This window comes from Nylanderia fulva, unplaced genomic scaffold (genome assembly GCF_048542155.1).
Source record: "Nylanderia fulva isolate GAGA-0341 unplaced genomic scaffold, ASM4854215v1 Scaffold2, whole genome shotgun sequence".
NCBI classification, from domain to species: domain Eukaryota; kingdom Metazoa; phylum Arthropoda; class Insecta; order Hymenoptera; family Formicidae; genus Nylanderia; species Nylanderia fulva.
In genome coordinates this window covers 6200213-6210031 of record NW_028190263.1, presented here as the reverse complement: position 1 = coordinate 6210031, position 9819 = coordinate 6200213, and the positions used below count along the sequence as shown (strand labels likewise).

At 35.9% G+C, this 9819-nt stretch overlaps 1 protein-coding gene across 3 annotated transcripts in view; it reads left to right on the top strand.

The window, feature by feature from the left end:
- The first annotated feature begins 1233 nt into the window (after positions 1-1233).
- The window catches only part of LOC114942841 (uncharacterized), a 253515-nt gene continuing 244929 nt past the window's right edge, over positions 1234-9819 (top strand). For 2 of the 3 annotated variants that reach the window (XM_085482054.1, XM_029318290.2), the window contains exon 1: positions 3157-3899. The gene's annotated coding sequence lies outside the window, so the exon portion shown is untranslated. Of the gene's footprint in view, positions 1458-3156; positions 3900-9819 lie in introns of those variants that run through there. The other variant, XM_085482053.1, reaches the window with a different exon arrangement.

Genomic DNA, 9819 nt, shown 5'->3' with positions numbered 1-9819 from the left:
CTTCGATTTCGTTCTCGTATAACCGATTCGTGTGCTACATTTCGATAATTGACAGGCTAGATTAAATCGAAGATATATATATATAAGATGAATTAAAAAGGAGAAAATTGGATTATGAAAATACTAATTAAAGAGAGCGCAACGATTTTTTGTCGATATCTCAAAAAGTCTCTCCTCATCTTTAAATCTAAAAATTGTTCTAATCGCCTTTTTCTTTTGTAATATATCTATAAATTATAAATGAATATTTAAATAATTTAATTTTTTTTTAATAAAATTGAGAAATTAATAACGCATTGCATTATTACAACTGTCTTTAACATCGCAACGCTTCGTAATGGAGCAAAATGTTCGCATATATACTTTTGGCTTTCTCTTCCGTCATCGCGCGTACCTCTCACGATATATATACAAGTCACGAATTCACGCAGTAAATTAGAAAAGGGATAGAGGTTCCGCTTAATAAATCAACGTTGCGATAACGCGTTGAATTCTTCCGTTACGTGCCATTAAAGAAAAGGAGAGAGAGCTGATTTAAGATTAAATTCTAAGCTATCTAAATCGGATAACACTCGTGTGTGCTTCTTAATGAGACTTTTAATTAAGCGATTAAATTATAACGATTAATACATGTCATTTTTTTAATCTTTAGTTTTAGATCTAGTATACATTTTAATTAACTAAAATATCTCTCATGCTCTACTATTTAATCATTTATGAATCCTTATATTTTCTATAATTTATATAAAGAAAAATTTTCATAAATTTACAGATATTGTATACTTTTAAATAAAGTATCTAAAAAGTGTATGTTTTTTTTTAATTTTAATAATTTAGTTTATTTTTTTTAAATCTTAATCATTTTAAATTTTCGAAAAATTCATTAAATTCTAATGTCGACGCAAGCTGCCAAATTAATAATTCAAACGTCTGATCAGTTGTATTATTGCCACATTATTTCTATAATAAATATTTATTTATATAATAATTAATATGATAATAGTACAACCGATGAGACGTTTGAGCTGTCAAGATTCGACATTAGAATTTAATGAGCCTTTCCAAAAAGATGAAGATTAAGATTAAAAAATAAAATGATTAAGAAAATTCTGAAAAAAATCCACGCATACTCGCGAATGGTGCTTTCTTAGCGAACCTCGCGTTGCGCCGTCCCTGGTCGTTGTCCCTCGATCACGATCCCGATCCATGCCGGCCAGTCTTGCCGCGCCAGCGCGATCGAGAGGATCGATGCCGGATGGTTCGTGCGCGCGCCCCCGATTCGAAAAGTCGAACGTAACAGTGCGATTTTCAATAGAGTTAACCGAGGTCGATGGCGCAGAGTGGGATTCGACGGTGATGCGTATCTCCATTTGTGCAATTACACGTTGGATATGTCACGTGGAGCTGCCGCAATCTGCCCGAGGGGGTTCGTGGATTAAATAAATCCACTCTCGCGGGTGCGCAATTCATCCATTTCTCCCAAATGTATTAAATCCCTTTCGGTAAATTCTACGAATAAAATTTCGCGGGATCTCTCGGCTTTTTCATCTCGTTTAGATTGCGCGCCAAGAATCTGTCAAACGGTTTCGATGTGTGCTGACACATACATTTTTCTTTCTCGCGCGATCAATTATTTCGAATGTATTTTTGGAGAGAGAGAGACAAAGAGTATATAAATAAAACCGTCTCGTCTTTAATTCGAGATTAAATTAATGAGCGCCGATTAAGAGCTTCCTTCTTCTCACGAGATCACGACTCGCATCGCCTGAAACGATGGCTTATTACGCTCGATTTAAATTCCAATTGACCGCGTAACTCCGCGTATACCTACACGACACTTCGTTAAATATATCATTCGGATTCCTTCGAGTATCTCTTTGTGAAGTATATAAGTAGTCCAGAAGCTAAACAAATCGAAATTCACTAACTTTGCTCCGATATGAAATTTTTTCGAAAACGAATATTTTTACTTGTATATATGATTTTTTTTAATCCGCGGAATATCCCGCAGTGACCTCTGAAAAATAAATACGATTCTCGCAATCAGTTAACAGTTAACCGAATTTATCGAAAGAGTCGGGGGAAAAAAACACGCATTTTATGATACACGCGTGGCGCTTTTAATCCCGTAATTTTTTCGATTCATCCCGAACAACGGAAGAGAAAGTCGGAACATTGGATAGAGCGCCCAGCGCTATTCTTGTATTCGTCGTATCCGTTAATATGTTAATTCAATTTATTTCGCAGCGTGCAAACGCGCCCCTCATTCGTCTCCGTCCATCGCTCGATGTTTACATCCGTTTGTTCATTTCCCGCGCCGCGGTTTATTCCACCTCGCGAATTACATTCCTACGTATACATCAGCGCGATACCATGTTCGTCCGGCATCATCGTGACTTTTACAGACTCCGTGTAATTATCATTCCTCAGACCTCGGCCCTTTCCTTTCCCTTCTCTCTCTCTCTCTCTGAGAAACGTGTTGGCGGTTAGCTTTGAAAAGCTAGTAAACATTTAGACTCTCACGTACGATCTCGGATTTATACATACATATAATGGATATATACATATATAGAGTGAAATATATATGAATGCGATCTGTCATTACGTTTCGCGCCAGGACGCGAATTGAATTGTCAGATTTAATCCCGCATTATCCTTGCAAATCATAATTCATGACAGATCCGCGAATATTAAAGTAAGGAAGTTCGAGTCTCGTGTCTTCCTGCTATAGTTTCTTAAGGCCACTCTCCTCGAACTAACGTAATCCCCAAGTTATTAGCGTAAGCTCAAATTCCTCGCAAATTAAGCCGAACCCTTCGTCCCGAAGTTTAGCTAAACGTGTAACTTTGCGTTTGTCTCTCTCTCCCTCTCGCAAATTATTTATATATATTTTTTAATTTAATATATATATTTTATATATTTTATTATATATATATATATATAAAATAAAATAAAATTATATATACATATATATATGTACAATAATATATATATATAGCTATATAAGAAAGTTAAACAAAGTAGGTAGATGAAAAATAATGAAAGTTTATAAAAAATTCCGTGGTTTAGAGATACATGCCAAGGTTGATCATCGCGATTCACCGCGCGTCTGAATCTCGTGCAAAGATTATCGCGCTCTATCTACGGTGACAGTGCATAATCTCGTGCAATAGTAATGGTACGAGGCTAGTGCTGGATTCCCCTTGAAGTGCTGCAGACACAAGGGGCTGCAATTACCTTCTCGCGACGTCGCTGCCAGTTGTTGGCTTCGCGCGAATGAAAGGACGCGATTAACGCGGCGATCTCCTCCGTTTGGTGAAATCTCGCGGTGAAATTCCGCGTTCACAACGCGGCAATTCCGGGATGCGCTTTTTATATCGCGCGGTATATCGTATCGATTGGTGTCACCAGAAGAAAACGCAATCAGTGTACCGCGAAGTGTACCATCTTCGTAAATTGCGGTGTTCGCGTGCGCGATAACGGCACTCCGCGATGTACAACAGTTCGCAAAAAAAAAAAAAAAAAAAGAGACATACCTCGTGCAGAAACGTACAATAACAGTCGGTGCTGTAATTGGCGACGATCGCCGCGCTGGCGATCCGGGAAAGTTTAGGAAAGCTTGACAAAAAAGCGGCGTTACGAGATAAAAGTTGACGTGTAGTTATTATAAGTGTAGTTGATCGCGACGAGAGTTATTGCGAATAATATAATAAGGCAAGAGGCAAATATGAAGCTTTTAGTTCAGCCTCGACCAGTGTAACGGTTTGATTCCGCGACTGGAGTCTCTTCTGTATTTTTTCAAGTACGATTTTGAGTGACGAATTTTTTGGAGGAAATTCGCCGAGTACTTTCTTTCAAAATCAGCACTTCTCACGTACATATCGACGATGAATTTATCGGTGAGTTTCTTCGAGAACTTCTGGCTCGATGTGTATCTTCTGCAGTGAATTTCGCGGTACTTCGAATGACAGTTTCCATCACGGAATGATAGTTTCGTAGCTTGTCGCGGATTGTTTTCTGCTCCGAAAACTTCGCGACGCGTTTCGCTAATTTGCCCTGATAATGCATTCACAGAATTTGCTGCAAAATCGAAAGCAACGTTTGCGATTGCACGATCCGTCAACGTTAAACTTTTCAGTACCTTGAAGAAGTTGCAAGAAGTGAAAGAGCAAATTTATATTCTCAAGATAATGATTTATATATATATAAATGATAATTTTTCAAACAAACAAACAATCATTATCTCGAGAATATAAATTTGATCTTATCTTTCACTTCTTGCAACTTCTTATCTATCTATTATATATATATATATATATATATATATATATACGTCGCCAATCCATTCTAGAAACTTTTAACGAATCATCGATGAATCATTTGCTACGTCGCATCTAAGATAATTAATGTGAGTGAAGTTTACATCGCGTTTGTCAATCGCATTATAATCTTCGAAAGCACGGAATTCTTACGTTTTGTGTCGCGTTGAACGAGCGCAAATAATAAGACAGAAATTTCTCTTGTATATGAGCACTTTTTTCTGGAAATTCGTCGGACGCGCGTAAATCCACCGTGCAGTCTCGGGTAGTGGCAACAAAAATCTCTGCGTGAAAAGCAGAGTCGCTATTAGAAACCGCACGGCCGCAACGTCATCGAAGGACAAAGACGAGAAGAAGTTATCCTTTGCGTGGCGAATCGCGTTACACTTTGCGGACAGAATAACCGAGAACGCGGGAGAGCTCCCGCGGGTTGCATGCGGTGCATCGAAGAAGTGCATCGCACCTTCGATTGCACCGACGAACTCCGAAAGGCGAGCTCAATGTTGTGTTTAGATGATTTAAAAATTAGCTAGATAAAGATGAGATAAAAATATGTAAATTCATCTTAGATAACATGAAGATAATTTTCTAGATAATAATTTTTAAGACTGCTTATGTAAACGCATTTATATTTAAAAAAATATAAATTATAAAAGGGATATAAAAATATATGTATTCATATTTTTCTTTATAAATTTTTATCGCTTACTGTTTAAGTTCTACTATTTAAGTATTTTTATGTGCTATGATTCTAAACCAAAATTATCTGAAAATTATTCTAGATAATTTAGTAAAGATAATACTCTTTGCATCTAAGATGCAGATATCGATATAATACATATTTTTTATCTACATAAAAATAAGATGACGTCAAAGTTTCATCTACAATATAGATAATCATCTATATAATTTTATTTAGATAACAGCAAACACACACTGAGCGCGCTCGATATACCTCGCAGTCGACAGAAGCTCGTAGAAGACTTCGTTCCGAGTACGGTACAGCAATAATGCAACGCGACATATGCAGTCGTCGAGTGCACGTGTTCGCGGCGCAAAGTCGCAGTAGCGAGGGATAGTCGTGTCGAACTGACGCAATCGATAATCGTTCCGTCGATGCCGCGATATTGACTACCGCGAGACGTTCCTCCGTTGTCCGACACGGAACTGCACATCACGTCGATCGTGCTGTAATCATTCGGATAACGCAGTACCTAGTAGTCGATTATACCGAGAATAAATAACGACAACAACTTTCAAAAGGTACGTGCGAGTTGGCCGCGAGTAGTGAAGTTTATGTTAGTGAATCGTTGTGTGCTTGCCAGAAGAATCTTAAATTATTTGTCCCTTGTCCACAATTTATATTCAAAGTTGTATGTTAATTAATGACTTCTTTTCTATTAATATATAAATAAAATTTTCATTTTGTGATTCGTACACAGAGAGAATTTTTTCTTAGAATTTATCCTGAAAATCATGGTAATTCGTGGGACAATATACATATATGAGAGTGGAAGAATTTTGTAAGAGTTTCCCTGATTAATATTTCATCACAATAAAAAAATATTAATATTTCAATAAGATATAAAATATGTTTAATTAAAAAATAAATAATAGTTGTCTCAAAGGTTTAATTAATTTTACATTTTAATATTTTTTATTATGGTAAATATAAATCAAAGAAACTCTTATAAGTCTTCCAATATTATATTGTCCCGCGATTACTATGATTTTCAGGATAAATTCTAAGAAGAAAATTCTCTCCGTGTACTTTCTTATTTTTAATAGAAAAATTCTCAAGTCGCAGAATAACGTTAATATCGTAGGAAAGATTCTACTTCGAGCAAACTGTAAGATAAGCTATATTTACTTTTCTTGAAATACACGAAGATATATACTTTGATATTTATTCGGTATGTTTACTCTGAATACGCTAAGCGACTTTAGGGCTCAACGTATACCACGATCCATGATCTACACTGTGAGTTGTGCATTAACTTTAGGGATTGTGCCGGCTTCGCGGTTGAGTTGAGCGTTAAGAACTAACGGGGAAGAAGGAGAACATTTAATTGTTCCGGTCAGGATGGGCTGATGATAGTGTAGGAGGTGTTTATTTCGGTAATCAAAGCTTGACGCAAGCGATGATGTAACGATGAAGTAATGATACTTTTTTTCTATAGCATTCATTCTTTATATCTAAGAATCCGTTGATTCGAAAGTGTCATTTAAAATTCTTATGAAGCTTAAAACGAAAAGAAATAATAAAACAAATTATCGTCTTCGTTTAACTCACAATAAAATATAATATTATAAAAAATAAACAAATTAATTAATTATATAATTAATAATACAAGACAACAAATGTGTTATGGTGTAAAATAATATAATATTGTAATTTATTTTCAAATAAACATTTTCTTGCTGTTTTCAGTGTTGAAATAATTTTATATCTAATTTCTTCTCCCGCTCTCTGTTCTTTCTCTCTCTTTAATTACTATTTTATCGTTTATATATCTCATATTTTTTTGCTCATTGTAACATCGCACATCTCGTTAAAAATAAAGAGACATGGTAGTTCCTAGTATATATAATGCAGCGAAGCTAAAAATAGAAATTGTTTAATCAGTATTAAATCCTTCGGCACAGAGGAAATTAGATAAACGTCGCAGTGTGCAGTTGCAACCAACACCTGCGTCTGTAAATGAATGCATATTCGCATTGTGCGATAAAAAGCGTATCACTCGCGTCGAACGATTCATGTAATGCTTCTGCTATTATCGGCTTCGTGAATGAGTCTCATAATACGAGTCTGGCGTATTTGCCACTTATTAGTATTTGTTATCTGCGTGTGAATGCACTTGTTGCTGTTGATCGTTCGTTTTGAGATGAAAGAACGACGGGGAAAAGAAGCGTCTCGTAATGAGCGTATCCGGTCCCAAATCGAGATCAAAGACAATCGAGCATTCTTCGGATACGGGGAATTAAATCGTCGTTTTTCATTCTTTTAATTTGTTTTGCTTTAACTTTATGCCTGATCTTTTCGCAAGAAAACTCCTTATATATCGTTTCACTAAATTTAAGTTTATTTAATAGTTAAAGAATAAAGAATTAAATTTTTGATTAAAATTTAATAAATACAATTACATGCATACATTTGGAGATTGTATATTATAGATAGTTAGTCTTTTTATGAAAATTAATGAAATAATTTACTAGTTTTGTGACAACGCGGCAATCTGAAAAATTTACTTTGTAGTTTTAGAAATGCTGTAATGTGAAGAAAAAGCACGCCGAAGGCACTAAGATCCATTTTCGCACGTGGTAATAACGAGCAAACGTAAATTAGCAACGTGGAAAAAGAGCAAAGCGGTGTTTAGCTTTGCAGTGGTAATGTGTCTCGAGCGGCTCGTGACATTTATTTGTTCGCATGGTTTGTTTGTTAAAAAAAAAGTGAAGTCTCTTTTGGCAGATCTCGTATGTCGAGGATAAGAGAAAAAATAACAGAGGGGTATAAAGAGGGAAGAATGAGAAGAGAAGAGAAGCAAAAGAGAGAGTGTGAGAGAGAGAGAGAAGAAGGTATGGCGAGAACACAAAAGGATCTGGGCTCCAGAGGCCGCATGTGCGGTCCAGGGCGAAAAGACCCACGCGGAGAATGTTAAGATGAGCAAAAAGGTTGCGAAGTATTTCTCGGAGCCGCCGTAAGGGACATCTCTGTCAGGAATCAGAGTTTCTATAGAAAGATTGTAGAAAGTGCGTGTTTCGGACTGTACATCTCTCTAACTTACATCATAATGCGATATAACATATTATTATATTTTAACATTACAATATACAATAAATAATAGATCACACAAAATGTGTAATTTTTCTATTATATATGATTTACTTAAATATTATGACAATTTTATAATGTGTGAAAACGGTAATATATTAATTTATTAATATTAATAAATTGATAGAGATTATGTCAAACTATTACATGTATAATAAAAATTGCTAAAAAATGAAAATCATTTTCTAATATAGCAGCTTTATAATTTTGAGATTTCCGATACAGTTTTTAACTTTGTTAACTTATTTAATTTGTCTTTTAGATATTATTTAAGTTAGATATTCTTGGATTTTTATGTATGAAAAAATGATGAAGATATATCGCCTTTCACGTGAGCAGAAATAGCGGGCTCTTCGGAAGACTCTCGAGTGTGTGCCTTACATAGGCCTTACATAGTTGCGTTCGGGTTATCCACCCCGAAGGCAACTCTGTGAAAGACGTGAATAGCCTATTGGTATAGAAGAAAGGAAGAGGCGAGAGGATTGTGAAAGAGGGTCGAATATTTTCAGAAGTCACTCGTGCTGGAAGAGATATCGATATATATATATATATATATTCTTTCTAGAAGAAAGAAATCATGACAACGAGCGGTCGAAATCGATCATTTATATAGGAAAGAAGGATACGTGAAAGATGGTTTGCCGCTCTCGAAGCATCCAACGATATGATTTTCATACTTTATGATTCTCAGCGAATTTCAAAGTCTCGTGAAATAAAATCACGCGACATTATTTTAGCAGAAATGTTTTCTATGAAAAAGAGGACAAGAAACTTTTAATAAAACACTATTAAAAGAAAGCCTACTTCTACTTTGCAGCTAAAAATAAACGATATACCAAAATGGGCTCATTGTCTATTTTTAGCGATATGAAAAAGTCCGGGAGAATCTCTCGCATTTGATTGATCACGTCGCTCGAGGCGTACATGATTTAATTCGGAAATAATAAGTTTGTGCGTAATTATGTATGAGACACGCGTGATATTAAAATGGAGCCGCGCGTCGCATAATGACTACTAATAACACCGTATAAATGGCGGACGATCTGAGTTACGAGCGATACGCGATCGGAAATACTTGGCGACGAGTAGTTGTCGAAGTGATGAACGAACCGCGGCGAAAGTTTCTCGTCTGCGCTTGAAAAATCGCGACGCTGCATCGACCAGATAATATAAAGCCATTAATCTCTCCCTAAAGGATTGGCGCTTACTTAGATAACGTTACCTCGCGATTGCGCTTAATCACGTACGCATACACGTATGTATTACGTGCGCGCGATTTTCGATAAGATTATTCTCGTATGTGACGTTTTATTGCCGAGGCGTTACCGCAGGAAACGACCGTGTCTTCCGGCCTCTATAGGCGAGAAGTATAGTTGCGGACGAAGCAAGTGACAAAACACCCGCGATTATTTTGATTGAGCACTCTGAAAGCTGATTTCCGCGCGAGTGTCTCCTTCGTATTCAGATCATTCTTTCTGAATAATCGGATATGTATATTTTTATTTAAAAATCTAATAATATATAATTAAGTATCTTTCTCCAAGAAAAAGATTGATTAAAACGATTATATTGATGATACTCGGAATAATAATCTATAATGTGTTCAGCAAAATATTTGAACAAATTATATTGTTTATTACACGCGACACGAAAAAAATTGGAATTAAT